General features: G+C 31.8%; 1 protein-coding gene across 5 annotated transcripts in view; it reads right to left on the bottom strand.

The window, feature by feature from the left end:
* Positions 1 to 21674, bottom strand: part of LOC129920906 (protein abrupt) — a 70111-nt gene that overhangs the window by 7937 nt on the left and 40500 nt on the right. The window lies entirely within an intron of this gene.

Here is a 21674-nt window from a genome sequence, read left to right as displayed (position 1 = left end):
CAAGAACTGCAAATAAATAAAAAATAAAAAAAAAATACTTCAAACTCAAACATTATGGCATCCTTTTAAAAGATAAAATTTGGCAGAGTAATGAATGACAGCACTTTAAAAATAGAATAAAGTTAAAAAAAAAACATCTTAAAAATTTTATAAAGTTATGAACTATTGTTCCTTAAAAAAGATTCCCATATTGATTTCGTTCTTTGGATGTTGGAAAATATTAGAAAAGTTACATTTTTATTTGATTCAACAAGATATCTTGTCAAAAAACACCAAAAAAGTAATAATAATGCTAATCTTTTATTGGGGATCTTTGATAATGATTCTAATGCCAGAATCATTTCACTGACAAAAATTTCATTTTCGAAATAAGTTTTTTTTCTTCATTTTCATTTAATTCTCAAAATGTTTGATCACATTAGGTATGACCGACCTGGGATTAGATATATATTTATATTGTTATTATCGGCACTCACAAGTATCATTTCAACTTCCATATCATCTTCAACAAATGCATAATTCAATACTAAGTTTGTTACTTAATATCGTTTAAAGCACACCACACCCCCTTTCGAAAAAATTTACCATCAAAATTCTTAGCGCACCCAAAATATTTCAAGAATTCGATAACCAATAGCAATAACAATATATGACCGTATAGAATATCCTAAAACATATATTCCATACATGCATTCAAAGTATATGTGTCTTAATGTGATTTATAGCAAATCTACATGTCATTATATACTATTCTTTTGATAGTTCTATACCACCTTCCAGTCGCAAGGAAGATGGTTGGTTCATCATTCTATAGCTATTCCAAGGAGTATAAGGGTACAAGAAAAACCATCATACCAGAAAGGTGCTGTTAACAGTCATCCAGCACGCGATAATAACATTCAATAGTAATTCAGGAATGTCTTACTATTGTTATGTGTGCATACAGATTGCGTTAGTTGTATTCTTTATACCTATTGCTTAAGTAAGCCAAAGCCAACCCTTTTTTTATTATTGGCATTACCTTGTCTTTTGATAAACATGAGTTAAGGGTGTGATTGGTAACAACTATTTTATTTTAGCTTTTGCCACAGTAATGACAATGGTTAATGGTAATTTGTTTTTCGACCTCGTATATTTTACAAATTATTTGTCATATTTTAACCGCTTCGCGTTGTTTTTATGATAATCTATCTCAGTTTTTTTTTTTGCGTTTTGATTTTTTGTTTTTGTACTCCATTTTTATGGGTAGGTATATACAGTTACACAGTGTAATGAATTAAACATAACTTCATTCGATGAATAATTACAGAATTGTTTTTGAAATCTAAACCATGAAGCAAATGCAATTCATGTCAGTAGATTTTTTCCATACAAAAATCCGAAAAATAGGGGTGACATCCCTAACGTTATTATTCTCAGAGGGTTTATGTAGAATAGTAGGTACATTTTATTGAATGATTTTTCGTGCCGCTAACTAAGTTATTATTTGGTTGCTATAATATTATGTTAGTTAAACTATAGATGCAGGTAGACATAAAAAAAAAGAAAGAATTGTGTCAATTATTGCTCATAAAACATGTTTTGTTGTTTAATAATAATTTTGTAGAACATTCAACCTGACTGTGAGGTGAAAGTAAACCAAACAGTTGTGTCTACTCCATAGATAGGAAATATGTGGTTTGTTCTTTAGATATGTAAGTAATTTTTCGGGTAAAAATTAGAAAAAAATTAATGAAACGCGTTGTATCCCAATTTTTTTTTATTTTAGAAATATGGAATACTTACCCTTCACCCTCAGTATCACCGAATTTTACAAAGGGATTACATTGACACTTTTACAAGCTAAGAGGGCAAGATGAGTTTATTAAGTAAACAATAGCAAACAAGCGACTTATGAATATGACGTCACCGGGGTTAGATTTGAATAAGTTAAGGATTTTGATAACCTGCAGAAAATTGTGGGAAGATTTTAAATTGATATTATAAAATCTTGTTAGTTTTAAAATCTATTTAAAAAAATTCTTTGAATATTTCAAAATACCTAATTATAAATTCTTTGGAAGACTTTATTCCAATATACCTCAGCGAATTTGTTCTAATTAAACGAGCAAACATAGTTTGTATGGAAGACAAACCCTGAAGCTTGTGAGGATTATATTCAACCCCCCCCTCATTCCTATCTGCATTGAATTTACACACTGAAATGACACTTTTGCATCCTTATCACAGACGATATAACGAAAAAGGCATTTTTCATTTATACAAAATTCTAAAACGATGATGTCCAACCACTTCACTTCATTTGGCTTACATAAATAATCTAAAAACGAGCATGAACATACTATGGATTAATATCTGACAAGGCAAAAGTATAGATCCATATGCCAACCCCAGCCCCAAACCCCACCATCTGTCAGGCGTTTTCTCATCTTGAAAATATGCACACAAGAAGAACCATTTTGAAATTCGGATGCATTTCAAACAAAAAGCCAAGAGGTAACGATTTGAGGACGAGAGAGCATGAGGATGATGATGAGCGACTATCTTTAGACATCGTAATTTTACCCTTGATTATTATTTTGCAGCAATAGCAGGCAACTATGAACTGAACATGCGAAGGACGAGCAACGAACCGACCATAGAGAAGAACGACAAAGAAAACGAAGTGTATTTTCAGTGCGACATAACATGAAACTCCTCTCCGAAGGATTGTGTATAGAAACGGACCATTTTCGGAAAACTTTATAGAGATGAAGAAAGTGCAAGGACCGAAAAAGCCTTTTAGTATTAAACTATTTCATTAAGTGAGCACAATGAATAGAGATGTGGGTGCGCCTTGTTTTATAAACCTATACATACAAATACATACTTATACATATTATGTTCATCTGTTCGCATATTTCTTCTTCGATAAATCTGCGTTATTATTGGTCTTCGTCTATATTCTAGGATGTTCGGTACTCGTCTAAGTATCAGGACTAAAGAGAGACTTATATGTGCATAATTAATGAAATTAAATACAAAGGATATTCTTGTTCTTTATTCTTCATTGGGTTCGCAGCGTCCCGAAAATGCACACAGTTTTAGCTATTCTATACATAATATAAAAATCTATTTTTGAAGAAGAATATGTAGTAAGCTCTAAAGTTGAAAGACGAAGGAACGCGCTTTGTCCAGATTTTTGCAGACTATATGTATGTTCATGATGATGTTGATGATAATGATGATGATGAATAAATGATTGAACGATAATGCTGCGATTGGAGAAGTGCATATCAATTGAAGTATGAAATTGCATCAACAAATTTTATTAGTTCTCAAAATCAATTTGTTTTTTTTTTTTTTTTAAGTTGAATAAGTTAGCATTGAACCGTGAACGGGTTTATGCTTTTAGTTCCCAACATGATAAAATAAATATTATTATTTTTTTTCAAAATTGATAGAGTGTAATGATTATTTTACGAATAACTCAAAAAAAAATTTTCTCAATGATGTTAGATTTTCATCACTAAATTGTTTGTACTAAAAATTTGATTATTGTTCAGAATAATAATGTGTCAAGTCCACTTCTCTATAAGTTGTATATTTTAAGGTCTTAAAAATTAAGGCTTTCGTTTTATATCAAATAGAAAGTAAGAATTGAAATCTGGAGATATAGAGCTTTTGATCTGTGAAACATTTATTTCAAAAGTACTTTTTGTTCCTGAGAAAAAGCTTCTCAAAGCTTCTTCAAAATAATGCACAAATTTCTAATTGACTTGACCCATTATTATTCTGACTTCTCATATTTCAGAGACACCTTCCATTAAGATGATAGAAAATATAATTCAGAATGAACGGTTTCCGTAAAAAAAGATATAACAAGAATAAAAAATACATCTAAAAAAGAAGTGCTAAAATTAAGTGGGTTCTGTATTAAATTAAGCAGATTTCTGTTCGGTTTTTTGTCAAGAAGACTGCCGGCATAAAATAAGCAGATTTCTGTTTGTTTTTTTTTTTTTTTGCCAAGAAGACTGTCAACATGAAATAAGTTTACAATTCTTCTTAAATGTATGCAAAACAAAAGATTTTTTTAAATTAGGATTATTATCCTTTTATTATTGTTTAATCTTTTATTGCAATAAGAATGCAAATAGAAAGTAATCCTTTCATTTCTAGCCGATTCATTTATTTTTTTAAGGAAATTAAATGAAATGAAGTTCACTTTGATTTTAGCATTATCCTTTCTGTTTTTATTACATTTTATTTCCTTCAATGATTATATGTATTTAATAGTGCATTTTATTTTCAAACAGATTTATTTTTAAAATTCCAGATAGAAAACTTATTTTGTACCAACTAAATCGGATGTAAATATAGTGACCTATAATAACAAATTTAATCTTCCTCATCGTTCTAAAAAAAAGGGTTTTCCTTCCAAATATCTTAACAGGAACAAGCAGGATCTTAAATAACGAATTTCATACTGCATACAAAATGTGTGCATGTCTGATGGGCAATATAGCTATACATCCCATTCCTAAAGCGGACATTCCATTTCTATATCATGGCATAATAAAAGCATTATATTTTCCACTCATTCTTTCCATCCTTTACAAAAAAATAAAAAAAAAAACAAACGTAGTTAACGATTACGAGCAACTATCGAAGGCATTAAGCACACCCTTAAAATCTACATAATACTTTGAATAATATTTATTTTTGGTTATTGGAGATGAGGCGGGAAATATTAACGAATAACATGTCGATTTGCGTTCTCGACCCGTATTAGTTTCTTTTTTTTCTATCCTCTCGTACATGTATCATAAAAAAAGCCGGGAAGCTTTTCTGCATGCAATTTCAATACGTTTATCAATTTGTATACGTTAAATGGGGAAAACAGTAACAAAAACAAAAAATAAAATACCATCAAGAAGAGACTAGCCCTTAAAGGACCTAATTTTTGATAGGGGTTTTCACATTACTACTACGTGCCGGGTTGTCAGGATAATAGACAAACACACCTTATTTTCGAGAGAGAGAAAAAAAAGAAACAATAATCAAAATCGAACATCATTATGTTCGATAAAATCTAAGTAGGTATTATGAGTCAAAAGGGTGAGTGGTGGTGCTGTATATGTGCCAACTCATTTATACTTCTTCGAGTTATAGGTTAAAAATAATGAAATAGTTTGTTTTTTAGATTCGCACACCCAGAAAAAAAAAAGACTGTGAATAAAAATCAATTTGATTAAGATTATTTATATAATTTAATTATGAAAAATATTGCGTGTGTGTGAACAGGTTAGGGGACGGAAAGGTAACAAGAGATCGATGCGTATCGAAAGAAGTATAAGTAAATGGAAACATTATGACCATAATAATCGTAAATCAATTTTTTAGAATACTTTCATATAGATCAGTAGATATTATTTCGTGGGTATTATTTTTTTAACGGGAACTCTGCTTTTAGTATACTTCATAACATTTATATTGGCTTTGTTGTATCATTTGTAAGATTTCGAAGGTCTTTTGTACATTCTGTAACATAAAACTTATTATCCATTCAAGAGATATTAATAGTATAACTGAGAAAGAAAGAAAGAAGCAAATTTTCAGTCACCACAGTTCGCACGTGGGGGACAAGCTGCCTGTAACTATTATTATATTATATATAATATAATATAATAATATAATATATATATCTTCAAAATTTCAAAATTTCAAAGTTTCTAGAATAAAAAAAAAAAAAACATTGGGACAGTATGCCCCGCATTAACCTCTCACTTTTGTACGGCCTGAACTTCATTTAAGTATTTTTGTTTTCTATATCCAAAGTAGAAAAAAAAAATAAGGCCACAAGAATGACACAAGCGTTGTCAGGACGTAATATTTATTACCTACAAAGGTTTTATTTTTTAAGGTGCCATCGTCACCATCGGTACGTCAAAACTGAAAAAAAAACATGCCTTCAAGTGTACGCATTTTAACAGCAATTAACTTTAATTTCTGTAATCTTTTATTGGGCTGTTTGGACTTATTGGACATTTTTTTGTTTTTATAAGCAAACTCTAAGTAGGTTTATAAGCTTATACATAGCTTGATTAATAATAGCTTTTATCCTATTTCATTTCCAAAAATTGAAATTTTTTATCACTCTTCTTACCAACACAAACGACTTTTAATCTCAAAAGTTTTTATTATCCGAAAATTGGCCTCTTCGTCAAATAAAACTTTTATAGTTGTAAGATTTAATTTGTTGATATTTTCCGCTGATTCTTCAAACCCCCGAAAAAGAATTCTAATTTTTCATATTTTACGACAGTTCTTCGCATATCAAAACATCGTATAAATTGATTTGAAACAGAAAAAATTGACTGGCCGTTTGACCATATTCTTTCGTTGATGTATTTTTTTTGTCTGTCTGTCTTTATTGCATTTATCATCTCTTAGATTGCTTGTTTTATGTATGTCACATCAAGATATCGAAATCAAAAAATAGTTTGAATCCATCTTCTGTAAATGTGATGGCCTATGTAATATATCAACAGACGCGTATACATTTAAATAAGTACATTTTATTGCTTTTACTGCTAAAGTTTCACATTATAGTTTTCCTTGCAGACAAAAAAAAACACATACATTGAAATATTTGTATTGAGAAGTTGGACAAAATCAATTTTTTGTTCAAACACAAAATATCTTTAAAAAAGTTTACCATATAAATCAACTAGCTGTTCACTTTTACACCGAAATTCAGTTTAAACCAGGGATTTGGGTGAAATTTTGATTGAGATAATTGTTTACGAATTTTCGATCTTTTTTTTTTTAATATGCTGGTATCTTTCTTAAACCAAAAATTTTGATAAAATGTTATTTTTTTTTACAAATGGCAGTAATATTGAATAAGCTTCGCACAAATAATGTTCAAACATTATTAAACATCACCTCAACAAGTCAACTTATTATTATATTTTGCTTTACTAGTACTCATACACCATACATATTTTTGTTTGAATGATTAATAACTAATAATCAACCATAATACGAAGCATTTGAGGTCAAATTTTTGAAGCAATTACATTACTGTGCGGCCTACGGCCGACAAAATAAGTCATAATGGTTTGTTTTAATTCTTCCCATTTAACCCTCTTTCTATGCATGACTGTGTATGTTAGGGATCAATGGAAGAAATTTTTGCCAGAAACCCCCTTTCGACTAACACTAAAAAAAACCCTCCGTTAACGCCACTATACTCAGCCATTAAATTCATCGAAAATTTAATAGTTTCCTCCGATTTGTGTTTTTGCGTTTTAACGTCAGGTCCTGCCCACCAACATATTCCCGTCATTCCCTCTCTGAATCCTGGCAATCTCTGGGGCTCTCCTAGTACACTGTTTCATTTTGTATTATTTTGGCATGTATAGAAAAAAGATTTACGGCAAAAGTTTTAACGATTTCGAAGGATCTTTATTATGTTTCATGTACACTACTATGCACAATATACATATTTGTATATACATACAGTACATACATACCAGCGAATTAGGATTTTATATTACTTCACTTGTTTTATTTTTATTTTGGTTTATTTTTATTTTTTTTTGTTTGCTATTCACTGCCGGTGTTTTATTATTTTCTTTGTAGCAAACAGCATTTAACCTCAGATATATACAAGTTCTATTCGAAATCAGTGGAACATAAATTATTGCCCAGAGTACTTTTTATTGTTTTACATTATAATTACAATAGATGTTATATTGCAGAGTGAAACGTAAATTTTATTCGTGTGTTTTTCTTTTTGTTTGTTTGTTTTTTTTTTCTGTCATTTTTACGTTTGGACGTGATACAGACTTTTCGTTAACATTACCTAAACAAATCGAAACTTTTAAATGAAAATATAAAAATTTTTATAGACACTATTATAATAGCACCCATGATGTGAGTAAGGAGTTAAAAAAAGAAAAAGCATAGTTTTTTCTTCAAATTTTAAACTTATTTTAACTCCGTCAAAATATCATGTTTTTTGTTTATACATTTTACCTTTCTTTTAGAGCCAAATATATTAAAACGCTTACAATAATTGTATTACCTTACAAAGGCAACAAAACTACCCTTAAACAGTGAATAACTGAGTAATCACCATCACCACTTGTATTTAAAGTGTTCAGGTTTAATATAACAAAAGGTTATAATTTGTTACAAAATAAAAGAAAACGTAACTGCCATGTGTCACGTCTAAACTTTCATTTGAATCACTTATTTTAGAACCCCCCCAAAAAACCTGGAAAGACATTGTTTTACAACAAACTATTTGAACACATATGTTAAAGGTGATTTTCAACATGTAAAGTCCAATTAATTTCTTTTTTATTTAAATTTGATTCTGTTGTTTGAGAGATAATAACGATTTAGTGAAATGGAGTGATAGAATATTCGATCAGTCAGGTCAGACAAGTTCAACTGAAAAATATACTTGTAATAATTTCGGGAAAAATTCAAGCTTAAGACATTGCATGGGCTGAAATGTTCCGGGTCTGACATTCAGAGGGCGCCACAAACAACAAACTATTATGATTTTTAGAAAGTAATTAGTTGACTGACGACATGCCAGTAATTTTGTCACACAACAATCAAATGCGTTTGTCATAACACTGGCAAAGAATTTGCAGGTTCATTCTTTTATGGCGTGTAAATTTGGTGGTAAACCGATTATTCGTTTACAAGTAACACGTGTTTAAGTTTGGCAATTTTTGACATTTTATGAACAATGGATAAAAAAGAATATTGATTTGATAAACCATTGTTTTATGAATAATTTGGGAAAAACAACGTTAAAGCAAAAACATGACCTGATAACCATAATCCGGACTCTTCTCAAGAAAAATCTGTTGGTATGCAGAGTTTAAATATGGTCGTACAAGCACCGAAGATGCATCTCGTTCTGGATGGCCACAAGAGGTGGTCACACCAGTAAACATCGAAAAAGTGCAGGAAATCGCTTTGAAAATTGGAAAGTCAAATTGCAGGCTCTTTCCGTACTTAGGGATGCTCATCGAATTTGTTTTATTGATGACCTTGACAAGACACTCGATAGTGAGTATTAAACATTGTTAACATTGCGGATGAAGAAAGAAATTGCAAAAACAAAATCCTCTTTTAGTAAGGCAATCGTTGGCTACTTGGGTGCATTGGGCTCCCTGTTCTCCATATGTATCCCCCAGCAATTGCGTTCTCTTTGTTAACTTCTATGTACACTAATATTGAAATTTTAACACATTGGAAACGATTCAGAGAAGTTGAGAAAGAGTTAACACTTAAGTTAATTAGTTACTAGTTAGTCATATTATATCCAGGAATTTATTATTAAGTGTAGCTATGCATTCTTTTCGATACATACATTAATTAAAATTACCTTTATTCCTTGAAACTACGTAACTTATTTATTCGTCAGCTTTAAAATTGCAAAAACGTATTTTGTTTTCTTGCTATGTACGAGTAGGTAGGTACACGTGATTGTGTATGCTGGGCACATGTTTCCAGTATTATTAATCCATTACACATATGTCATCGTTTGGAATGTATGCTTTCATCGATTCCCTATCTTTCCTCGCCTTCAATCCCATTGACCAGGGATTCATTTTGTAGAATGTGAATAAAAAAAAAGATTTTCCTACACAAAAGCCCAAGCTGACCTGAAGAAAGTTTTTTTTTTTTTTTTAAACGCGCGTGTTTTCTTCTATTTTAGATAATTTTTTTTTTATAAATTTCCTTTCTTCCCATGAGGCAAAAACTTTGCAAACATTACTTTTGGCTGTTATATGTGCACAGTAGGTTCTTTAAAGCTCAAAAACGAAATAATAAAAAAAAAACATATCAAGCACATTTTCCAAAGCAAAAGGACACATGGTGAACAGAAGAAAAAAATAAAGATTGAAACAAACATAAGGACACTCTAGCATACGGGATGTTATATCCGGCTTCGGCCCATACTTTTTTGATAGGTGGGAGGACTTAAAATTGACGGCAGGAGGACATCGTTCTTCTTATCTCTCCAACTTAGAGCACACAAACAAACATACATAGAGTATAAAATGAGAAAAGTTTATAGTCCTGCTTTTCTTTTCTTTGGAAAGTTTTTTTTCCTCATTCTCAATTTTGTGTTTTCTTGAATCCTTTCTTTTTTTTTGCAGTTGTTATTTTGAAGTTGAGAAATCGAAGTGTGCAAAGCCCACCTTAAAATGAAAGTAAGAAAACAAGAAAAAAAAGAAAAAAAAAAAAAAACAGTGTCCTAAAAAAGGAAATGCCGTACATAACTGTTTATGAACAGGAAAAAAATAAATGTTTTTTACAACACTTCAATGATGTGTTTGCTGACGCTTTTATTGGTCTACTTGCCAAGGGTCTTGAAATCGAAAAGCAAGAACAAAAAATAGCGTAGATACATCTCTATATACGGGTAGGTATACTTTATGGGTTTATATCTAACTTCAAGTCTTTGAAGAGAGAACAAATAGAAGGACAACGAAAAAGAAAATAATGGAAATGTCGGTCGGTCGGCATCTTTCTTTGGACATATACGGATTTATCATGAACAGGTACAGTAAGCGTCACAAAAAATAACATACAAATACTTATAGAAATGAGTTATTAAACTTAAATTTCACCAATTAACGCCTACGCATTTGTTTTGGAATAAGGCATAAAATGGTTTTCGAGTTTCTGTTGCTTCAAAACAAAAGCGATAGAGAAATTGGAATAGAAATACAGGAGCCCAGTCGATATGTATAAAAAATAATGCCGAAATGAAAAAAATCACTGCGAGGTTAAAACTAGTTCTTCGGGAAAATCGAGAACGAGATTGAGTTAAGGCCGCCATTTTGAATTTATCGAAAAACAAAGTTTTATTGAATAACTCGGCCATTTTTAGTTTTTTATAGAAATGATTGTGGTAAAACTTGTAGAAAATTTAATTTTCTACAACTTTCATCTTAATACATTTTTCACTATGACCCATATTTTTTCTAGTTTATCTGAAAATACTATTCCTTTACTACGCTTAAACGTTATACGCTTAACGAGTTAAGATTTTAAGAACAACGAAACTTGACGAGGGTGATTTTACATGTACGTTTTTGGGGGTGTTAGTTTTTTAAAGTTCCTGTTATTTTACGACATGATAAATATTGTAAAAAAATCGAGTAAATACTTATTATAATTGATAACTCACAGAACAATACAATTGTAAATTTTCAATTTACGATTTCCATCACTGTTCCAAATTACAAGATAATCTGTCAGTGAGGAGTCAATCAGTTACGGTTTTTGTGATTTTTGAAGCCCTATAACTCAGAAACTACTCATCTAAAGACTTGCCTTGCCCAACAAATAAAGCTATTTGGAAATTTCTGGCATCTTTGGCATAGAAGTTAGAGAAGTGTCGAAAATGGCTGGAGTTGTTTCCTTTTAATAAGGGTGTAGTGCCAAAATTGTTAGAGAACTTGGCTGGGCACTACCGTCACCGTGCTTCTTGTTATTTTGCATTAATTGTGAGATTGTTTTCAGATACCTATCATAATTTGTACGTATACCTATTTATATTTACAAATTGTATAGCTGTAACAAAACCTGTTTGATAAAAACATCCTTTACTGTATTGAAACATGCACCAACTTCAATTTTACATATACAATATTCTAGCTAGAGTAGAGAATAAATTTCAAATGATTCAATAGAAAGACAGATAGCACATCCCCAAACCGGCCAGGCGTCTACCCGCTTCCTTATCCCATAGAAAATACCTACCACCCATATAAACGCACACTTCCAAGGCATGTGTTGAAGAACCATACCTACCCCATTCTCCATAACTATGGTACCGGGTGGATGGTCCATTAGTGTTGGGTTAGGACACTATAAGTTGATTTAATGTGCCGGCACCCTTCACTGCGGCCCCCAAAACAACCCTCCCTTTTCTTTCCTTCATGATTGTAATGTCCGTTGAACACAATTACATATGGACTTGGACATATTATTATTCTTAAAAAAAAAAAAAGTTGGGATTTTCTTTCGAGATATGTACGAATCCTTGTAAGAAAATACTTCTTCGTCTTTGTCGTCTTTTCCTATTTCTTTGAAATAAACGAGCAGAGAGAAAGAAAGTTTTTTGTGTATTCTTTTAACCCTCTTCTTATACGACCAGGCCATAACTCATCCATCAATTTTCACTTGCTGTACAAGCACCCACATTATACATACATCTTTTCGTCCTTTTTTCTCCTTTCGCACGCAGAACACACATTCCGTTCCGTAAGTTGTGTAATGTTAGAGAGAGTTTATGGCCCTATGGCTAGTTATAGGCATTTTCCGATTTAACCATCAGTACTAAACATTTTCACTATACTTTGAAGAGGGTTCTTTTTGGGAGGACGCGACGTAAAGAGAGGTGGGAATGTTGAAGTTGGGTTTGCAAAAACCTAAAACGGGATGTAGGAACTTTGAAGGACATGTGCGACGGGCGACTGTGGGGTAGGAGTGGAAATTCTCATCGTATATCAAAACACCAAAAAAGGATAGCATGTGTGTGCGTAGATGTTACGTTATAGTTTGAATATAAAAAGGTGGATTTTCCGGCCCATGTTTGACTATATGAGTGTGTGTGTGTGTGTCTGTAGTGTGTAAAAGGACAAGAGGCAAGTACTTGCCAAAGGAGAGGGTGCAAAAATAAATAGAAGATCTATTTCTCTGTTTAAAAGTTTCGTTGCAAAGATGAATGGTGTGGTGTCGGAGGAGATAGGTGATGGGGGCAATACAAGCGGGCGGCTGTTGGGGTGACCAACTACCCAAATTTTTTTGTTATTTCTATATGTGTATGTGAATCATCTATTTTGTACTTTGTGAGTGTGTATTAGTGGGTGGTAAGTCAGTAGTAGAATTTTAGGTAGGCAGAGAAAATGTGTGTACTGTGGTTGAAGTTGGTTACTTGCCAAAACTTTGAATTGAAAGTGTTCCAGGAGTTGGGGGCAAAATAGGTATGTTGGTTTGGGTTATAAAAGTTTTCGTTTTGTTTTATTAGATTTTTTTTTTCTCTTTGCAGTTGTGTTGTTTGTTGTTGTTGTTCGATTTTGTTTTTGGACTTTTTGGTGGTGAATAGAAAAAGGCTTAGATAGAGTTTCTACACACACGGCTAAGTCGTAACGGAACAAAGCAAAGAACAAAACTATACTCTCAACACACCCTTAAGTGGAAGAAGCATGGTGGTCTCTCAGTATAGATAGGGGGGGGGGGGGGTTTAGGGTAAGCATTGGTTGAGTGGAGGCTGTCAGTTTTTGGGTCGTCCGAGAAGAAGAGCGGCACGAACGAATGAAGGTGGCTGGGATAAAACAGTGAAAAGCAATAAATCAATACGGATGGTCCGTATACGAAATGGATTTATGTGAAGGTTATTTAGAAGGATATCTTTTGCTCAGTACTATTTCCAAAACTAATGTCCTCTGTTGTACATCTGAGGGGGTGGTATTGTGTATATTTTCTAATGTATACAAATATGTATGTGTGCAATTGTGAGAATCGCAATACAAGAGTAAACGAGTTTTGTATTATAATAAGTTTCGAGTGTTTGGGCATCGTATGTGCTCAAAGAGTTTGGGGGTCGTTTTTGATGACGACAATGGCTTTGGTCCACATAGGGCGGGGGTAGATTGTGTATGTGATGGATAATGGAAGTGAAGGTAGGAATATGTAAACATACCTATAATAGTAGGAAGGTATATTATTTGAAATTGGAAGTTTTAAATTAGTTGCTTTTTACATTTGATGAATATATGTACATTTATATATTAAATTGGATTATGTATGTAGATGGAAGGGGATTTGTTTTAGAATATTTAATTTTTGTTTTTTTTTTTTTTATAAATATCGAAATAAAAAAATCTATGTGTTCTGGTTAAGCTACTGAAAGTATTAGAGATAAAATTTGTATTATTCTTTTTAACATTTTTTTATGATTTAACTTTAAAAACAAACAAAAACAGAATAGAGAAGATGCAATGTGGTTTTATAAAAATGAATTAATATGACTTAGTTTGTTAGCTTTGTGTCCATTCTAGTTTCTAAGTGGAAAACAGCGATAGATACCATTTCAGAGCATTGAAAATACTTCTGTAAAACAGATACTTACGCTTTATTAAATGTAAAGACCGGAAAAATGTAAATATTTTGTATGGTTGTCGTTGAAACAGTTATAACTCATGCAGAAAAACTTCAATTTTGTTTCAGATTATTTTCAGTCTCATGAGAGTGAGAGCAATTTAATCCAAATCTTATAAATAAATATCAACTTAAAGATGCGGCTTCTTGTTTTTAAACAAAAACTAAAATATACTGACTGACTGAAATGATACAAAATAATGAGCGAACACGTTTTTTTTTAAATCGATTCAGTGCGAGGAATTAGAAAGTATTAAAGTTTTATTGGTATTAGTCATTCTAATTTCTAATACTATTTTCTCTTAACAATTTAAATATTTTTTAAAGACTTCTTAAGGTCAATCCCAACGGAACTGAGTATAGCATGTCTGTATGTGTAAAACTATTTTCCCATTCCAATTTTTACAAAAAAATAAAACACAATTTGTCTATCTTATGATGAAATTTCCTTAACACACCCCGTTTCATGGAACATTTGACCCATAACCTTCGATGTTCTATCAAAAGAAAGACCCTATACCATCCCCTACTCCCCCTAATACACACACAAAATAAGCTTTGCAGAAACTCTCAATCAAATCCCGCCACACCAATACCTACAATAAATCGAAATTGTGGTAGCAAAATAGAACGAATAATAACAACAACAACAACAACAACTATAAACCCTCAAAGAGCAATCCCTGTATTTTTGCATGTAGATATAATGGTCAAAGAGGTTATACCAGGATGAAATAGATACGGCATTCGAGCTATTGGAATGGGTAAAATAGGAATAAAACTTCATTTCGTAATTTATGACTACACACCGGAGAATGACCAAAAAATATTGAAATATTATCCTTGGTCATTATACGAAGCACCCAGTAAAATACATCATGGCAAATCGTTTTCGCTTTGAGACTTTTCTCGGTCTCTCTCTCTCTTTCTCTCAATGTGATGATGATATGTCCTGACCAAGAGGACCCCGATGCTCCGATATATATTGAATAAACCTACCAACCAGTCGACAGACGGGTCGTTTCGTTTTTGTGTTTGTTAACAAGAGGAGACCGATATACAAAATAATTTACGCCATAAATTGTAAGGGCCACCAATAACAACAACAACTACACAAAGAAGGGCATAGAATTGAAGCTATTGACAGCAATATAGTAGCAAATAGGCCGACACTTTACCAAACAATATAATTTCCTTCAACTATTGTTTTGGTGCGGCGCGGCTCCCAATTCCGTTTGCTAGTTAATATTTGTCGAACACCACCCATCCAGCTATCACCGTCTCCCAAAGTTCGTTTGTCATCATCTCCACTAGCCCCCGCGGATTCGATAAATTTTACAATATATATGTAGGTGGGCGGTATGGCATTAAGCATCAAAATTATTGAGGGTGAGAACACACCTTCACTGGTATAAGCGTTGAAATATCGCATGTCCCTTTATAATAATATGCTTTATGTGTAAAAGATCTGATCTGGAAAAGGTGAGGCAGGAGGAGATGACTTGAAAAATGAGGAGAGAACAACATTCGTATGCACGAGGAAAAGTAGAAACTTTAAATATTGGCACTGCCCAGGGTTACAGAGCAATTCGAAATCCTTTTGTGCTGAATTCGAAATGTCTGCTGCCACCCACGAGTGTCATTTGGATGACCCCTTTTAATATAACTCAGACCAAAAGTGTAGGGATCGCAATAAGACACTCAATATTCTAGTTCGGATAAGTGTATGTATATGTGATGGTGGTATGGGGATGGCTAATAGAAGGGCGAGGAATCGAAATAAATTTATACATTACACCTACTTACATATGTATGGCAATAACTCATCCATTAAAAGGGATAACTATGCGGATAGCATTGAAGAATAAGAGTCCTTTTTATGAGGAAATAAGGTGGTAGGTGGGTGGGATAGTATTGGTTGGGCAGAATATCTCAACTTTACTTCTTCTTCTTCATCGTCGTATTCGTTTTGCTTGTGCCTTTTTTGAAGAAAGGTAGTAAAGTTCTATTCATACGTCTTTCTATAACTGCGAGTTATACGATTTATTATGTATGCAGGGATATACTGATATTTATATCCTTAAAATCCCTTTCACGATGTCACTCCTAACGAATAACAGAACGCACAATTCAAATTATTAGTTTTGCTTTTGTTTTATGTATGTAATGGGTTCTTTCTTTCTGTTTGCCTTTTGTTTTGTTCTTCTCCATATCAGTTGTGTTGTGGACCAATAGACCTCTTCTATATCCTCTTGACAAACCTTATTTCAGAATGTTTGGAATGCAGGAGCTCTATAAGAAAGGTTTGGGAGTGAAACCATGATAGTTTCCAAAAACTTTTTGATATTCAATACGAACCATTTGTTGTGTGTATATGTGTGCTCGTGTGTGATTTTATTTTGTATTTGTATTTGTACCTATGCATAGTGTTTGTTGTATAGAGGGAATTTTTTATGAGTTTGTACACAAATGGCACAAATGGAAATTCAAATTATCCTTATAGTATAGAAGAAGGCACAGAAGCAAGCTTTTTCGTCTATAGTGTGGCGATATATTGAAAATAATCCTAGGGATTGAGTTAGGAGATTCCCCAAAAAATATAGATATACGGCAATAGGATACAAGGCTTAATGGCAGGGAATAGAAACTAAAAGAGAAGTGTATAATTTCTCTAAGTCCAATATACCAAAAGCAGGACATCACATATAGAGAAAACAGATGAGAAAAGCGGTAAATGTTATCCTTTTTTGGTTTTTGTCTTTCTGGTTACCGCCATCTATTGCATGAATACCAGAATTCACACTGCAGGAAAGGTTGTTGTTATATTGTTTGTTTGTACATAAACTACTTTACATGTAGATTTAAAGAGAGAGTGAGTACCTAATGCAAAAACAATCAGAAAGTGTATAATATATATAGCAAAGAATAGATGAAGGATATTCTTGTATAGGTACTACGACCTATAAAATCTTTTGTAAGGATGTATTGTATATGGAATAGATTTATAACATACAAATATTTCGTTTTTACACATGACCGCAAGTGACAGGGAAAAGGTGTCGTCAGGCTTTTTTGGTTAGATGAGGGATTTACTTAAGCCTTTTGGTAGTTATATGGTACAAAAGGAAGATTTCGATGTTTTTATTTTTTTTTTCTGGTTTGAAATGATATGGAAAGAATGATAACATTATAAGTATCTTCATCTAATGAAAAAGATCGAACGTGTTTTATTGGATTTTGGAGTAGTTTATACAAAGTTCAATTACGTCAAAACATAAGAATGCATCTTCGGATAATGTTTTATGTGTATAGTATTTATGTCCATTGGTTTCTTTTCTAAAAAGTTATGAAAACCGCAAAATATATTTTTGTTAGATGTCCTCACCATGTACAGTAAGAGTCGTCCTTGTCATCAGGTGCTCAAAGGGAGACGGGAACAATTTCGAATTTCTGAATACCGAATCCCGAAAACACAGAATCCAGAAAATCCAAAATCCTGATACCTAACCCACAATAATGAAAACCCAAAATCATGTTCGAAGGCATATTAATGGAACTATTCAGTTATATTGATTTTAACACCTTTACTTCTTAACTTTTACACTTTCGATTATTTTTCCGGTATTGAAATCCCGAAAAATTATATAAAATGAAAACAAATTTTGCGCAAATTTTTCATTTCATATAATTCTTCGGGATTTTGAGATCTCCTTCGAAATTTGTATGCTATCATTTTTCCAACAAATGCTAAATGGAGTCGCTAACAAATCTGGGGTTGATAAAACTAATTTTCTCATTCTTGAATACATATACGATAGAATCAAAATAATTAAACATTTAGAACAACATATTAGATCTATTTTTTTGTTTTGCTATAGGTACATTTCTTCAAAATCCATTAGTGGTGCAATTAGAAAGGCCTTCCTTTTTTGACTCGTATAGGTATAATAAACATTTTTGTTGCGTGTGTACATGAGAGAACTTCCGTAACACGTCTATCTAAGCACAAATATATATAAAGAAATAAATGAAAGACATACTTGACCCGTATACGTCTTAACAGTAATTAAAAACGGATCAGATTCTCTTCATATCCATTACATTCCTACTATAGCGGTTATTTTTTGTATTTTTGTTTTACTTATATTTTAGCTTGAAATGGAATTCATCTACTATACACAATACAATAAGCAAAAAGTTCGTTTGTATTAGGGTTCAGAAAAAAGATACATTAAAAACTGCGAAAAAGAAATTGTATCTTTTTCAAACTAAACGAACATTAAGATGGAAAGAAAATTGTATGTGTCTTTAATAAACGTAAATATCCTTCGAATAATGAATAAAAACAAATTACTTTAAAATGCGAACATTCGAAATTAAAAGAAACAATTTTTTTTAATGAAAGGGATTTTCTGAAGAAGAATAAAAAAAGAAGTATAGAAGTATAATTTAAAATTTTTTAGCTTTGAAAACCTTGGAAAGTTAATCTCAAAAGCAAATGTATTTAAACTTAAAAGTGTTTGCATTTATGTAGTTGCAAACCTTGGGCTTAAGAGAAAAAATATATAAGAAATTGAAAAAAAGACATCAAAATCAAACCCGAATATTAACTTTTATGGAAGTAATAGGGGTACCTATATGATAGGAAACATACATAACAATACTATTCGCTTTAGTTGATGGCTTATATCAAGGAACATCGTATCCACCATATATACAATATACACAACAAACACCTATAGAAGAACAAGTGTAGAGTGACGTCCTATGTTTCAACCCAACACCGCTCCTCTTTCTATATCTCTCTACCTGCTGGCTATCAACGTGTGTATATACAATGTGAGTATGTCCTTGCAGAAAAACTAAGCAAAAAAAAAATGTTTTCTCCAAACTTACCTAAAATCCTATTAATCTATATCTGCAGATCCATCTATTTGCCGGTCTGCACGCACGTTTTTACAACTCGTCCTAAATACACACATCTATACACGAGAAAATAATCCAACCTACCCCTACCCCTTATTCCTATATCCACCCAAAAACCACCAACTATACTATGAGTTCGAAACGAAATACCTACCAGTTTGACTATCGTTCTGAGTAAGACGGATGTGATAGATAACAAATAGATTGCGTGGTTCCTTATTTTTATTCCACCTACCATCCTACCCTATACCCGGAATCCCTATACTCTGTTCGGTACCAAGGAGCTAGCCATCACATTTCATTCCAGGATATAATATACGCAGACAAGAGTTCTCCAACAACAACTACCAAAAAAAAAAGGGATAAAACTTTTTTCCAATGCCAAGCTGTTTCTAATGCGAAGAGAATGTCCTTTATAACATTTTTTTTATACATTTGAATTTTTCTTCTTATTTTTGCGTTGGATCTCTACTTTTGGTTAGATGTTTTTTTTTTTTTTTGTTCTTGTTGTTGTTGCAAATTGTGCGTGTGTGTTGATGAGAGAGGGTCGACGTACCCATCAATGACTATGACGACGACGAACGACGTGAGAGTAGTAGGTAACTTTTCCACATATCTAAGTGCCGGAAAAGAGGACTTTGGATAACATACTTTTTCCGGCATCCCAATATAGTAAAATAAGGAATGAGAAGAGGCTATAGCTACTACTAGGGCACTTTTTCTTTTAGTTTGAAATTGGAATTTCGAATTTGAAAATGTCAGAAAAGTGGGACAGATAGAAAAGAGGGTGGTGTGAATAAATTGTATATCGCCTTTTCAAAATAATAAATGTTTGTATAATACTTTTATGGACTTTGAATAATAATATGTATACGAGTATAAAAAAGAGATTGTATTAAAATAAAATGAAAGCCATGCGTATATACAGGGTGTCCCACAGTCACCGCCCCAAATGAAAACCATGGATTCCTGAGGTCATTTTAAGTCGAAAAACTTAAGAGGTAATTTTCTCGTTTTCGTCCCGTTTTCAAATTACCACGGTTTTTATGATTTTTTCTCTTTTGTCCTTTAACTGGCCTTATCTTTGCCAAACTACGTTTGATTTGAAAGATTTTTTTTGCAATCAATCAAGAATTTATTGCAGTTTAAGTTTGTCTCAAAACTTTTTTTTCTGCGGACAACCGTTTCTCCACAATTTTGCATCAAACACAACTTTTTTCGTTTTTTAAGTTGTTTTTTACACTTTCATATCATTTAAGTCAAAAAAACACGTTAATGAGTATAAATTTTTTGTGCATTTTATTAAAGCCCAGTTTATTTTCATAAAAAAAAAATAAGTTTTATTTCATAAAAAAGGCTACTGAAAGTAATTAAAAAAAATAAACAAACTGAGTGAATGAAAAAAAAAAATAATTTTTAAATAAAAAATTAATTTAAATGAATTAAAAACTTTTTCTGAGCAATTGTGGTTAAGAAAAGAACAAATAGATAAAGCTCAGAAAAAGTTTTAATTCATTTAAATTAATTTTGTATTGAAAAATTATTTTTTTTTTAATTCACTCAGTTTGTTTATTTTTTTTTAATTACTTTCAGTAGCCTTTTTTATGAAATAAAACCTATTTTTTTTATGAAAATAAACTGGGGTTTAATAAAAAGCACAAAAAATTAATACTCATTAACGTGTTTTTTTGACTTAAATAATATGAAAGTGTAAAAAACAACTTAAAAAACGAAGAAAATTGTGTTTGATGCAAAATTGTGGAGAAACGGTTGTCCGCAGAAAAAAAAGTTTTGAGACAAACTTACACTGCAATAAATTCTTGATTGGTTGCAAAAAAAATCTTTCAAATCAAACGTAGTTTGGCAAAGTTAAGGCCAGTTAAAGGACAAAAGAGAAAAAATCATAAAAACCGTGGTAACTCGAAAACGGGACGAAAACGAGAAAATTACCTCTTAAGTTTTTCGACTTAAAATTACCTCAGGAATCCATGGTTTTCATTTGGGGCGGTGACTGTGGGGCACCCTGTATACCTACGTACAGCACAAATATGTGTGTATATATGTAAAACTAAATTTTACTTTCGGATTTTTTACTTTAAAAGACAAATAGTTTGTCGAATTGGAGCACTTTATCTAATGCATGAGTTTTACATAAGACTTGGTTTTGAAATTGAAACATATATGTACATATTTTGAAACAAACTAGAAATAGTTGTTTTTAGGATTTTTTTTTTTTTCAAAAACAATAGCTCAAATTTAAACATATTTTTGATTCAGATTGCTCAATTTTCAGCCTATTTAAAAGTAAAAATGGTTGATGTAGACCGATTTTATCAGTATCGTTTTATAAAAAAGAAAAACAATAAAACAAAACCTTAAAATTGTTTGAAATATCATTTTGGAAATTTTTTGATAACCAGAAAAAGAGAGATGCTAAGATAATTTAATTGCTTGAGGCAGAAAGAAAAAATGCCATATGGACATTCAATAGGTTTTTTTTACCATTTTGTACCTAATACCTAAGAAAAAATTGAATTTATGCCTAGAACAACATTTCAATA

The sequence above is a fragment of the Episyrphus balteatus genome, chromosome 1 (genome assembly GCF_945859705.1).
Source record: "Episyrphus balteatus chromosome 1, idEpiBalt1.1, whole genome shotgun sequence".
Lineage (NCBI taxonomy): Eukaryota > Metazoa > Arthropoda > Insecta > Diptera > Syrphidae > Episyrphus > Episyrphus balteatus.
The sequence above is the reverse complement of the archived record's forward strand: the minus strand, read 5'-3'. Positions and strand labels throughout refer to the sequence as shown.